The sequence below is a fragment of the Acomys minous genome (assembly GCF_964271855.1).
Source record: "Acomys minous genome assembly, chromosome: 2".
Lineage (NCBI taxonomy): Eukaryota > Metazoa > Chordata > Mammalia > Rodentia > Muridae > Acomys > Acomys minous.
Window position 1 is genome coordinate 133,629,029 of NC_140484.1, and position 13,928 is coordinate 133,642,956.

The 13,928-nt window shown below is 51.2% G+C and overlaps 1 protein-coding gene across 2 annotated transcripts in view; it reads left to right on the forward strand.

Annotated features, from left to right (window-relative positions):
- Positions 1-13,928, forward strand: part of ARAP1 (ArfGAP with RhoGAP domain, ankyrin repeat and PH domain 1) — a 63,669-nt gene that overhangs the window by 6,084 nt on the left and 43,657 nt on the right. Inside the window, exon 1 of one of the 2 annotated variants that reach the window (XM_084772939.1) lies at positions 9,960-10,099. The exons of the other annotated variant lie outside the window; for it this stretch is intronic. The gene's annotated coding sequence lies outside the window, so the exon portion shown is untranslated. Of the gene's footprint in view, positions 1-9,959; positions 10,100-13,928 lie in introns of those variants that run through there. 2 annotated transcript variants of the gene reach the window in all.

Consider the following 13,928-nt stretch of genomic DNA (forward strand, 5'->3'; position numbering starts at 1 on the left):
TAATGAAAAACACAATGATTATTTTCCCCTAAGACCCCCAGGCCTGACAGGAAGAAAAGGGTCCCCCCTCCCTGAGGGGCAGAGCTAGGACAGACACTTTCCCAGAGGGTGGGTCCCTATTGCTCGGTAAAGAGATGTCATTGTATTAGTTAATGGTTTATTAGGGTATGTGCCACCCCCCTGCCCCTTCCTCTGCTCTGAAGACAACTGTCTGAGCCTGTGGAGTCCAAACATCCAGAAACCTGACCAGGACACTCGCCTTCCTGTACTGCCTGTGGCCTGAAAGCCCATATTTTGGGGTCTGGAGAGATAGTGCAATGGTTTAGAGCACTGGCTGCTCTTCCAGAGCACCCAGGTTTGAGTCCCAGCACCCTCATGGGCAGCTCACAACTGTCTGTAAGCCTAGTTCCAGAGGATCCGATGCCGTCTTCCATCTACTGAAGGTACCAGACACACCAATGGTACACAGACCTACATACAAGCAAAACACTCATAATAATAAAAAGTAAAGTGAGAATAAAGCCCACATTTTGGACTAGGATTTGCCCATCACACACTAGGCTCTGGGTTCAATTTCAGGACAGCAAAAACTGGATGTGGTAGTGTTTCCGTGACCCCAGCACTGGGGAGGCAGGAGAATCAGAAGTTTAAGGTGGTGTGAGGAGACAGATCAGTGGATGAAACACTTGTCATGCAGGTGGAAGGGCCAGATCTTATGTCACCAGTGGTGACGACAGCAACACATTCATCTGTAATTCCTGCACTCCCACAGGAAGATTGGAGGCAGAGACGGAAGAATCCAGAGGCGTGAGAGTTGCTTAGCCTGGCCTATGTAATGAAGAGCAACCAGCCCCTTTCTCAAGCAAGGCAGAAGATGAAAACCAACACCTGAGGTTGTCCTCTGACTTTCCGTGGATGTGCCATGGCATGTATGGCTACACTCGAAGCACAAACATGCAGGGCTGGAGAGATGGCTCAGCGGTTAAGAGCACTGGCTGCTCTTCCAGAGGACCCAGGTTCAACGCCCAGCACTGGCATGGAGGCTTATAGCCATCTGTAGTGGGATTCAGTGTTCTCTTTTGGCATGCAGGCTCTATATGCAGACAGAGCACACATATACCTAAAAATAAAGAAGTGAAAAAAATCCCCTACAAACATACATAAGCATATATAGTGGATGTAAACATGTTTTTGTTTTGATCCCAAATGTGGGATGTGCAACAGATTTGTGTACGGCTGTGCGGTGTTTTTCCCACTGAAAACAGACTTGTGAGAGAACAGGTGATGTTTGTCCACTGGAAGAGGAACCGCCCCTTGCCGGGGCGTGGTCTTTGCCCGTGACAGACATCTTAAGTACGGACTCTGAGAGGATATATATATATATATATATATACACCCAAAACTGGGCTTTTTGGTCTTGGCTGTTCATCACTCCACTTCAAGACGCTCCTAGAGAGAACCAGTCCAGCAAACACTTGGAGGCTCCAGGTCCTGGCTGCTGTTTTGGGTTCCAGCTGCTGCCCTGGGCTCCGGCTGCTGATCCAGGTTCCAGCAGCTGCAGTTACAGTCACCTTCGCTGAATTGCTGGTTTGCTGTTTAACGGGCCTATTGGAATTCTGCCGACTATGCCAGTGAAATCGCTCCAAGGAACTGAGTCTAAAAAAGGTCTATTTCTTCTGTTCCTTTTAACCTCTTTTCTCTCCTATCTAGAGTAGGTGGGTTGGAAGGGAAGTATAAACATTAAAGAACCCCAACTAAAGTAGGTTTGAAAAAAAATTCAAAGCCTAAAAGCATATACATCATACATATAAACAATAAATATAAAAAGAAATGTAAGGTTAGCTAGCTAGGGCTAGCTAGGGCTATATGACACTATGTTTCCAAACACCCCTGTTTCTTAGTGCAGAAGTGGCCCAGCTCACTTGCAAGGAGTTTGTTCCAGCATTTCTAATGCCATCTGAAGGACCACCCTCCCTCAGTTCTCCCAGGTAACAAGCCAGAGAAAGACAAGAGCTCAGGCTGTGGACTTGCTGAGCTCTGCTCTCTCTGGGACTCACTTCTTTTCTGGAAGTGTGGGGCATTGGCTGAGATGCTTCCTGGTGTGTTCAGAGCAGGTGGTTGGGGCCTGGGTAGTGCTAGGAAGTCAGGGTATCAGGGACCAGCAGAAAGGAAAACACACATGCCGGAAAGGCCGCTGACCTCAGTTCCTGCTGCCGGGTGTCAAACTGGGAAATGTCCATCCAGCTAGTAGCTGTTCATTTGGGTCACCTTTGAGACACAAAGGACTCGAATCCTGGCCCTGTCTGACTTGGGGGTGAGAGAAAGTGTGTGATCCAACTGTGCCCTGGGAATCAGAGACTGCTTCTTAGGGTGGGTGGGTGGCTGGCTGTTAGGCTGGGAAGGCTGCGTGGAGAAGTAATCCGTGCAGAGGGTGTTGGGTAAGCTCAGGCCTGGGAGGAAGCATGGCTGTCAGGGAATAGCGCCTGAGCTCTGGACAGTGAGCTGCGGTGGCAGTGAAGGGTAGGCAGGCAGGGAAGAGGCATGTGCTGCCTTGTGAGAAGGGCGGCCGGACTCGGATTCTTGGGAGCTAGATGTTAGTTGCTCTAGGGCCCTGTTAGGTAGGCAGTGGGCAGCATAGGTGGTGTGAGCCAGCATTTTTCTCCTGCGTGTGGGTTCCCCAGAAGTGTTTATCAAGCTCCCCAGCAGGAAGTGGCTGGGGCAGCCTCGCTTGACAGGTTGGGCCCAGCTGCATTGCAGAGGGCTCCAGGAGATCCCAGGACCTTATGTTTGAGAGATTCCCACACTTCTGCCTTGAATAGTTGCCTCGCCCAGCTCTCTGCCATCTCACCGGGTGGCTCCTGAGCTTAGCCTAGCCATCTGTAGAGCCTGCCCTGCCCACGCTGTCCCACTGCTTTGTGTGTGGTGAGTCTGCATTCTGGAGGCTGAGGGAGGATGCTTGCTGTCTGTACTAGACCAGCCCAGGCTAAACAGCAAACACTGGGAAAAAAAACAAAACAACAATCCCTGCCCCCCCTCCAAAAAAAAACCCTTGAACACCTCTTCCCTCTGTACCCCTCAAAAAGGAAGGAAGGAAGGAAGAAAGAAAAATAGATAGATACGGTACAGAAAACAGAGCTGTTTCAGAGCAGCTGAGAATTCCCTGGGGGCTAGAGAGCCAGCTCGGTTGCCTGGAGTGCCTCGAGTGCCTGGGGGAGTGGATCCATGAGGACCCGAGTTCAGATCTCCAGCGCCATGAAAAGATTTGGACTTGGCGCTGTGTATCTATGACCCCAGCACTGGGTAGATGGAGGCAAGCAGATCCCAGGAGCTCAGTGGGCAGTCAGTGAATTGGTGAGCTTCAGGGTCAATGAGAGATCTGTCCCTAAAAACAAGGCGGAGAGTGAATGAGGAGGATGCCTGATAAACTCTCTGGCCTCCACATGCATGCATTGCATGTGTGGGTGCGCGCACGCACCACACACACACATACACACACACACCAAAGAAAGGAAAAAACAGGACAAGGGAATGCTCATGCTTTGCAGCAGTAGGGATTTTTCTGCCACTGAGTCTGTGTGTTGGGTCCCTTCGGGCCATCTGTCACTTACCACTGTCTGGACAGTAGGGGCGAGTGTTTTTATCTATTTGTTTGTTTGGTTTGGTTTGGTTTTTGAGACAGAATTTTTTTCTGTGTAGTCCCGGATGTCCAGGAATTAGCTCTGTAGACTAGGCTGGCCTCAAACTCAGATTTGTCTGCCTGTGCCTCCGAGTGCTGGGATTAAAGGAGTTAATTAAACCACTGTTGTGCTCTGGATGAGTGTCTTTGGGTGTCCTTTAAGGCCTCGCTTAGCCTGCTGTTGCCATCTTTCTCTTTCCATCCTGCTCTTCCTGTGTCCTCTTTGGGCCTGCCCATCTGCACATTTACTTCCCTTCTGAGGAAATAAGAGTGGGCAGAAGGGCCTAGGAAGCCCTGGGTTTAGATCCTGACTTTGATGTCACCTTGAGTGAGTTTGCTTCACCTTCCTGAGGCTCATTTTACTCATCTGTAAAGTCGGTTACACCACCTGCTTTCTAGGATGTGAGGGTCGTTGGATAGGCATGCAGCGTGGTGCTGGGGTAGGATGTGAGGGTCGTTGTGTAGGCATGCAGCGTGGGTGCTGGGGTAGGGTGTGAGGGTTGTTGTGTAGGCATGCAGCGTGGGTGCTGGGGTAGATGTGAGGGTTGTTGTGTAGGCATGCAGTGTGGGTGCTGGGGTAGGGTGTGAGGGTTGTTGTGTAGGCATGCAGCGTGGGTGCTGGGGTAGGGTGTGAGGGTTGTTGTGTAGGCATGCAGTGTGGGTGCTGGGGTAGGGTGTGAGGGTTGTTGTGTAGGCATGCAGTGTGGGTGCTGGGGTAGGGTGTGAGGGTTGTTGTGTAGGCATGCAGTGTGGGTGCTGGGGTAGGGTGTGAGGGTTGTTGGGTAGGCATGCAGCGTGGTTCTGGGGTGCTTGTTGGTCAGTGTGGACTCCATATGTCCAGTCTTTGAGTACTCTGTGCAGGAAGACTGATGAAGGATAGGACAGAATGCCCCCTGACCCCACTCCCCCGCCCCCTGCTTAGACAAGGGCTGGAGAGGGGAGGCAGAGCGATGAGTCTTCCTTCAGGGAAGCTGAGGTGACGCTGCATCATCATCATCATCAACATCATCATCATCATCATCGCATTGGAGGCTAACACGCTTGTGGGGCTGCTGCCTATCTCCCTCTCTTCCGCTCCCAGCCCCTGCCCAGCCACCCAGCCAGCCATCTGAGCCTTCTAGTATGACAGCTTTCACTTTCAGGTGCCAGCAGCAAGGGACCTACTTATCTCCATTCTAGGGGACCGTGTAAGGAAATGGCAGGTTTGGGTCTGTTTCCTGGGGTTACTAGTTCTGTGTACAGAGAGCCAGAGTCCCCTCCTCACAGACAGGAGCTGTAGGTTGCCCATGCAGCCAGTGCTGGCCTTCAGCCTCCAGAGTACACCCTGAGGGTCCTACAACATAAGCCCTGGTGATCCTGGTCTGTCCCTCCTGCTGCCTGTAATCCTGTGGTCAATCCTGTGCCCTCCCTCCCTCCTGTGGTCAGTGGCTTCCTGTTTCTACCCCATTTAGTCTCTTAGTCCCCTGGGTGGAGGGTGCAGCGGTCACAGGAATCACGCTGTGCCACCTTGGGCAGTACATGCCCTTGTAGGGGCAAGAAGACCCAGCCCTCCAGGAAAGCGCAGCTATAACAGAAGCCGGGGTGGTGGTGGGTGGGGCCGTGCTCAGCTGCCCAATGTAGTACCAGGGCCCCCTTGGGTATACACTAACAGAGAGAGCTGGAAAGGGAGGGGGCTTGGGACCATGGCTGTGCAGGGGCAGTTGGAACCTGCTCTGCCTGATACCGTGTTGGCCCAGTGGGCTCTGAGCTATGCTGCAGGAGAGGAAAAGGCAGAGACAGGGATTCTGATAAGTAGGGTCCAGCCAAGGGCTGAGGCTATAGCTCTGCTAGAGGCTTTGGCGTGTGGGGGGGTGGGGGGATGGGGGGTGGGATACTGGGTTCCATCTGCAGCAAAACCAGAAAGGCCTGGGGAAATATGAGGGGAGCTTGAATCAGAAGCATGCCTGTGAGGAATGCCTAGGGATCAGAGTGAGCCCATTTAGGGGGTTCATGTTGGGGTACAAGAGGAACGGTTTGTAGCACTTTGTCACACGGCCTAAAACTAGCTCTTTTACTTTCAGCTTTCTTTCTTTCTTTCTTTTTGGCTTTTCGAGACAGGGATTCTCTGTGTATATAGTCCTGGACTCACTTTGTAGACCAAGCTGGCCTCGAACTCATGGTGATCCACCTGCCTCGGCCTCCCAAGTGCTGGGATTTAAAGACGTGTGCCGCCATGCCCGGCACTTTGAGCTTTTTTGATTTGCAAGAGAAGGACTTCAGAGCGTTACACTTTCTCTCTGTGTGACCTCCTTCTAGGATGGAGCTTGGGCATGAGGGGGCCCTGGATGAGCTTGGAGGCCGTGATGGGTCACATGCTGTCCTGGAGGACAAAGCAAGGGTCCCTAGAGACTGGTGTTCACTAATGGGCCTCTGCTTCCGTGTAGAGGTTTAGCAGGCCCAGCCTCGCTGTGCAAGATGGAGTGGGAGGGGATGTGAGTCTCCTTCTCTAGGCCAGCTGGCCCAGGACAGTAGCAATTTCATATATGATAGTTCCTCCAGTCACCTCTCTATGTATTGCTGGGTGTGGTGGGGCACTTCTGTAATCCAAAATACTCAGGAGTCAGAAGCAGGAGAATTGTCACTGGTTTGAGAGCAGTCTGGCAAACATCGAATTCCAGGACAGCCAGGGTTGTTTATATAGGAAGGCCTGTCTCAAAATAACAACAGCAAAGGGCTGGAGAAGATGGCTCAGTGGTTAAGAGCACTGGCTACTCTTCCAGAGGACCCAGGTTCAATTCCCAGCACCCACCTGGAGGTACACCTGTCTGTGACTCCAGTTCCAGAGGATCCGGCACCCCTAGCCATACATGCAGGCAAAACACCAATCAGTGCTCATGAAATAAAATAATAAATAATAAATAAAAAATAACAGCAAAAGTTAAAACAAGAACAAACCAAGTCTCACTGTGTTATACTTAAAAGTCACAAGGGAGTGATGCTACTTTATATTTGGTACCGAGAACAAGCTGCCTTGACTCCCCTTTTGTTTATTTGTTTTCTTTAAATGTATTTATTTACTATAGTGTATGTACATGCAAGATGATACATGAGGGAGACACGCATACCACAGGATACATGTGACAATCAGAGGACAGCTATACAGAACTCATTCTGTCCTTCTACCTTACCTGACTTCCAGGGATGAACGTGTCACCAGGCCTCCCTCACATGGCAAGCACCTTTACCTGCTGAGCCAGCATACTGGCCCATTGCTTTTTACTTAAAAAAATATTTTTGAGGTCTCGTGTGTGTGTGTGTGTGTGTGTGTGTGTGTGTGTGTGTGTGTGTGTACATGTGCGCATGTGCTTGTATGTATGAGTGTGGGTGCAGTAGGTATGTGGAGGTTCAGAGACAACCATGGGTGACATCCCCTACTCCCATCGTGTTTGAAGCAGGGTCTTTTGCTGTTCACCACTGCGTACACCAGGATAGCTTCTAGGAGTTTTCCTGTCTCTGCCTTCCATCTTGCTGTAGTAGTGCCGGGATTACAGACACATGCTACTGCTACACTTAACTTTACATGTATTTGGGGGGATTCGAACTCAGGTCTTCACACTTACGTGATAAGTGCTTTACCCACTGAGCCATCTCTCCAGCCCTGTTTGTTGGTCCAGTTTGGAGGCAGGGTAGCTGAGACTGGACTCTAGCTTAGGCTGGCCTCCGACTCTTCATTCTCTAGACTCGATTTATAGAGTATGCGGCCATGATGCCCAGCTCTGAATTCAATTCTAGTGATGTAAAATACACACATCATGGTTGGGGGATGAAGCTCTCTTGGTAGAATGCTTGCCAAGCATGCTTGAGGTTGGGGTTTGATCTTCAGCACCCTGTAAACTGGGCATGGTGGTGGTGTGTGATTGTCATCCAACACTCAGGTGGTGGAGATAGGATCTGAAGTTCAAGGCCACAGACAGCTTGAGGCCAGCCTGGGATACATGAGACCCAGAAAGAAAGAAAGAAAGAAAGAAAGAAAGAAAGAAAGAAAGAAAGAAAGAAAGAAAGAAAGAAATCGCCTTCCTCTTAACGGGGATTGAACCAAAGGCCTCCGTGTGCCAGGCAGTGCCCTCCCACTGAGCTCATCCACAGTCCCCTTTCTAATAGCAGAAGCAATAACACAATTTTAAAACAAAACAAAACAAAAAGTTGTTAAAATGTGCCTTAGCCAATGGTAGTGGTGCATGCCTTTAATCCCAAGAATTGGTAGGCAGAGGCAGGTGGATCTCTGTGAGTTCAAGGCCAGCCTAGTCTACAAAGCAAGCTGCAGAGAACCCTGTCTCAAAACACCTAAAAGGAACCCCCCCCAAAAAAAACAAAAACAAACAAACAAACAAACAAAAACCCAGTTGTGCCTTTTGCCAGATTATGTATGGCTGGGCGTCCATGCTCTGCTCTGTCTGAGGATTCCTGGTGGAGGGCCGTGGTAAAGCCAGGAGAGAGGACTGGTCTCGGCCTGTCCTCTGTAAGCTGAGCTGCATCCTGCCGCAGGGCTCAGGGGAAAGGGGCACCTTTTTCTAATTTGTTTAAGAGCCCTCACCTAGTTTAGGGATAGCAGTTCACTTACAGCAGGGAGCTGTGTGGGATGGAGAATGGAGTCCCTGAGTTATCAGCCAATGTGCGTAGGGGGGTGAGTTCCATGTAGCAGAAGTGTCTGGAACAAAGTCCAACAGATCATCGTTGGTGCTGGGGTGACAGACTCACTGATGACAGAAACCTGAGAACATTATGTCTTTACTAGAACCTGGCTGCAAGCCCAAACACCGAGTCCAGTCAGGACCAGCCACGACCTTAGGACCGGGGACAGGAAGTGACTGCCATAACTGAGGCAGAGCGAGCAGAAGATGAAAGTCTGGCCGGTGGTGTGCATGGCGGATGTGATGTGTCACAATCATCTGGGTTCGTGGCTTGGTGGGCAAGCGCAGAGACCTACCTTCCCTTAGCAGAGGGAAAACTGTGGCCTAGTGTGGGATGGGATAATACTTAGGCCTTCGAGCAGGCAGCAGAGCCAAATGGATTAGCCTTGCCTTGCATCCCTGGTGGGGGATGGGGGCCAAGCTTGGGGGCCACTTGTGTCCTTGTAGGCTTGGGAGGGACTCAGGATCCCAGGAACGCAGGCCCCCACCTCAGATGGGATTGACAGGACGTTCTTGGAGCCTGGAAGAGTCAGTAGGGCAGATACAGCTCGGAATAGTGCAGGAAGCCATAGAAGGCCTTCATGAGGCCTGGTATGCCTCAGCCTGCAGTCTCTGAGACACAGGAAATAACTTCTTGGTCCAGGGGTCCACTTGGCTGTGTCTCCTTTGCCCTTGCTACGTGGGCGGGTGTCACTTCTGCACCCTCTGAGCTGGGAGCCCAGCCCCCACTCAGTTCCTCATAGCTACAGGAAGTATCTCCCAAGGCTTTTTGCCTGCTAGTGGAAGCTCAGAGTCCTGTGGACACATGTGGCAGCAGCTGGTGCCCAGGACAGTAGCTCTGCCATTGGTATTACCTGGCTACCGGACCAAGCATGCGTGGGGTGGATGTTGGGCGTGTCAAGGTTTTAGGGAAGGTGTGTGGGACTCGGGCACTGGTGTGGAGGCTCTGGGGCAGTTATGTGCTCATGGGTTGTTGATAGGAGTGTGGTTTCTACAGGCTGGTGGCAGAAGGGGTCTCTCTACCCAGTAACTGTTGGGTGAGTTGGAGGCCTGTGGCCTCGGGAGGTAGGGAGGCGTGTTTGTGTGGTACTGTGGGGTGTGGTTTGTAGATTCAGATGGATGTGTGGTTGTGGTTCCTGTGGAGATAGATCTGAGGGGTTTCCTGAGGGCTAGACATGGGTCCCCATCCAGCTGCCTGGTTTGGGAAACCTGGAGTGCTGGGCCAGGGGTAGGCCTATGAAAGAAGATGACGATAGCAGAGCGAGGGCTGCAAGTGGGCCTGGGGATGCCTTCCCTTCCCCTCTCTCCAGGTCTGTTTCTTGCTTTGAACTTGAAGGAGAGAGCCCTGGGCTAGCGGATAAAAAAACCAAGGGCGGCTACCTGGCCACTGGGCCTCCCTGAGCTCAGAGTGGGAGGAGCCAGAATCACTCTTGCAAATCTTAATGCAAAGAAGACAAAGGGCCGCCTCCAGAGAGGCACACCCACTGGGCCAGCAGGCTCACAAGTGACCTTGCAAGTTGCTGCCCAACCCTCTGGGGTGGCCTCTCTCATCTCCAGCGTCCTCAGTCCTTTTTTTTTTTTTTTTGTATGATCCCCCGGCCTTGCACATTCAGTTCCCTTTGCATGGAACAGTGTCCTTCCTGTCCCCACCCCTGAGGCCCAGGGTAGGTGGCCTCCAGGAGCCTTCCTGCTCGCTTCCCTGAGGCAGCCCCCCGTTCTCCAAAGGCTCTGTGGGCTACAGCAGAGGACTTGGGTAAGTGTCCACATTACCGATGTGACATGGGGTAAGACTCCAGGTCTGGAGATGAGAGATGGGAACTGGGAGGGGCTGGGCTGACAGTGGCACTTGGGAGAGGAAGAGAAGTTAAGGCTGTTTCTACCTTGCTGACTTTGGGACGTTAGTGTCACTGGTCAATGATAGGGACCAGGAGATGTTGTGCAGGGCCAGAAATGGGCTGGGCTGATGAGGTTACTGAACGTGTGAAAGTTTTAGCTCCAGCAAGAGGGAATCAAGCCAGATCCGAGGAAAGACTGGCTGGCAAGGGTTAGCAACTTCAGATGGTGGGGGCTGGGGTGGGGCAGGGTTTGATGTATTCATTGTCAGCTGACTGTTTTGGGGGCTTCCCTGTGTCAGGCTTATGCTGATGTAGTAAGTGACACAAGAGTTGTGGATGGGGCCAGGGCTTGGGGGTTTGTCACTGAGCATTTGGGCAAGTCACTTCCTCTCTGTGGTGTTTATTTCTTCATTTATAAGTGGCAAGGTCAGACTGCAGCCTTCCAGGGCATGGGGAGCCCCATCAACTGTGGCAGGTGGCAGGTGGCAGGTCCAGCTGAGCAATACTGAAGGGAAGAGCAGAGATGGGATGCCGTGGCTATGCAAGCCTGGCTGGGTCTTGGGGTGTGGGGTGGACCCCTCACCTGTGGGTGTGGTCGTGTTATATGACAATACTTCCTCGGCAGAGTCTCTGTGAGAGCAGAGCAGGCGAGGCCTGGGTGCTAACAGGCTCCACGAGGCATATGATATGTTGGTGCTGTTTAAAGAGTGAAAACCCATGTCAAAAATCCATGATGAGCAAAACATGAAACCCCACGATTTTCAATAAAGAAAGGATGGTGTTACCAGTACTCCCCCGCCTCAACAATGGTTACCACAGACTTCTGTCAGGGACAGCTGCCTCTGGGAAGCCACCCTGACCTAGCTTGGTGAGGGCCCCAGGCTGTGGTTCCTGGGTGGCAGGGTCCAGCCTGAAGTTTCTGGAAGCTTCTGGGTGATGCTTTCAGCTCCTTGAAGAACACTGACCTTGCCCAGTGCCCTTTAGTGCAGTAATAGGAACTTGAGAGAGGCCAGGCTCTTCTCAGGGAGAGCACTGGGTTCCTGTTTCCCAGCCTCAGCCTGTCCAGCAACGATGAGGTTGGACCATTCCTCAGTCAGCAGCGGCGGCAGGCACCCCGCTATACTGGACTCTCGCTTATGAGAGGCTAAGAGTGGAGAGCTACCTCACCCGATAGACAGTGCAAGAAGAGCAGGTGGGAAGCTGGTTCTATTGCTAAAATGCTTTGTGTGCAAGCCTGACCACTTGAATCTAGCTCTGCAGAACCCAGGTAAAAAGCTGGGCAAGGTGGCCCAGGTCCCTGCTCCCTCAGTCTGACGGCCTGGATTCAGGTTGTGACGTGGAGGGAGGAGAGAGCAGGTTCTTGCAGATTGTCCTCCGAGTACCCAAAACTTGGATGCAGTAGTGCGTGTGTGGGTGTTGCCGTGCTCCACCAGAAGATGGGAGGTACAGACAGACACTCTAGAAGTTTGTGGAGAGTGAGGAGAAGTAGGGCCAAGCTGCCAGCCTGGGATACAGTGGTGAATGAGAGACGTTGTCTCAAGGTGATAGGTAAGGGACACATGCCCAGCGTTGCTCTCTGATCTCAACACATGCATCATGGCATGCATGTGCGCATGGTCACACGTGCGCATTCACTTACAGCATCTCTCTCTCTCTCTCTCTCACATACACACACACACAGACACACACACACACAGACACACACACACAGACACACACACACAGACACACACACACACACACACACACATGAGCATGAGAGTAGACACATTGGCACACTTTGGTCATCCCAGCACTCAGCCGCCTCAGTGGTAGAAGCGTTGCCTAGCCTGTGCAAGGACCTGGGTTTGATCCCAGACAAAACAAAACAAATAAGAGTGATAACATTTTTTATCTATCATTTAAAATTTTACTTTCCGAGTATGAGTGTTTCGCCTGCACGTATGTACCTGTACTTACATGTGTGCCTGGTGCCTGAGGAACCCAGGAGAGGGCGTCCAGTTCCCTGGAACCAGCGCTAACAGGTAGTTGTGAGCTGCCATTTGGGTATCGGGAACTGAACCTAGGTCCTCTATAAAAGCTGCAAATGCTCTTAACGGCTGAGTCATCTAGCTAGCCCCTGTTTGTAAAATTTTAAATACCGTCACTGTTATTAGAGTCATGGTGTTCTGTAGCCCAGGCTGGCTTCAAATTCGCTGTGTACCCAAAGCTGGTGAATTCTTCATCCTCCCGCCTCTGTTTCCCAAGTACCGCCGTTTCCAGCTTCATGTTGTTTTAGCAGTATTTTAAACCTAAATTTCCCCAATATTATTATTTATCATGTAATCAACATTGAGATATTTTACGCTCTTTTATCTTCTTTCACTCTCTTCAAAATCCCATGTTCAGGATTTGATGCTTCTTGTCTTGGGGGCCACATTTCTGGTGTTGGAACGGCGTCTGTGGTTGTGCCAGCTGCTGTGTTGGACAGGGCAGGCCTAGGAGTGTGGAGACAGCGCCTTCCTAGCTTTGTGACGTAGATAAGTCACTCAACGTCCTGTACTCCAGTTTCTCCATCTCTAGATAGCTATTTGTGCCTTAGAGGTCACGGTGAAGGTTAAATGAATTCAAGTGTAGAGACGATGGGCATAATGCACTGTTTGTCTTTTGTTGTTGCTGTTTTGGGTTTTGGTTTTGGTTTTTTTGGTTTTCTTTGAGACAGAGTTTTTCCATGTGGCCCTGGCTATCCTGGAACTCGCTCTGTTAACCAGGCTGGTCTGGAACTCAGTGATCCACCTGTCTCTGCCTCCTGAGTGCTGGGATTAAAGGTGTGCGCCACAACTGCCCAGCTGTTTGTCTTTTTAAAGCAGTTTTGAGAAAGTCTGCCGTTTGGGCCAACACTCTCAGCCAGAAGACCGGTTACTTAACATTTGTTATAGAGGCTGGAGAGATGGTTCAGTGGTTAAGAGTACTGGCTGCTCTATAGGGCCTCTTCCAGAGGACCGAGGTTTGATTCCCAAGACCCACATGTCTGTAACTCCAGTCTCAGGAGACCTGACACTCTTCTTGTCTCCTTTGTCACGGCATGCATGGGGTACACCAACATACACGCATGTAGAATACCTATAACCATAAAACAAATAGAACCTTTAGAGCTGGCCGTGGTGGTGCCTGCCTTTCACCCCAGCACTCGGGAGGCAGAGGTGGGCGGATTGCTGTGAGTTCGAGTCCAGCCTGGTCTACCAAGCTACTCTAGGACAGGCTCTAAGGCTAACACAGAGAGACTTTGTCTTGAAAAACCAATAAATAAAATAAAATAAAATGCTCACTTTAAAACCCCGTCCCTTGGGCGAGTGCTGACTGTGAAGTGCCGTATAAGTTCAAGGACCTGGGTTGCATCCTTTCATTTAATAAGCTGAACACGGTGCTGGACACATAGGGGACACCATACAGGAGGACCCCAGGGGGCAGGGCTCTGGCTAGGTGACATAGCCTAATTAGTGAGCTCCAGGTCCCAGTGAGAGACCTTGTCTCAAAAAAGGAGGCAGCTGTCTCTTGAGTGACATTTGAGGTTGACCCTGGCCTCCACACACCCCTGCGTGCACTTGCACCAGTACCCTCACAGCCCTGTGCACTCTGCACTCGCAAACACCCACGTTCACATAAAGCACCTTGGTTTTCCTTGTTATTTTGAGGGAAGTGCTAGTTTGTTTGTTTGTTTGTTTGTTTGTTTTGAGACAGGGTTTAACTTTGTAGCCCAGGCTGGCA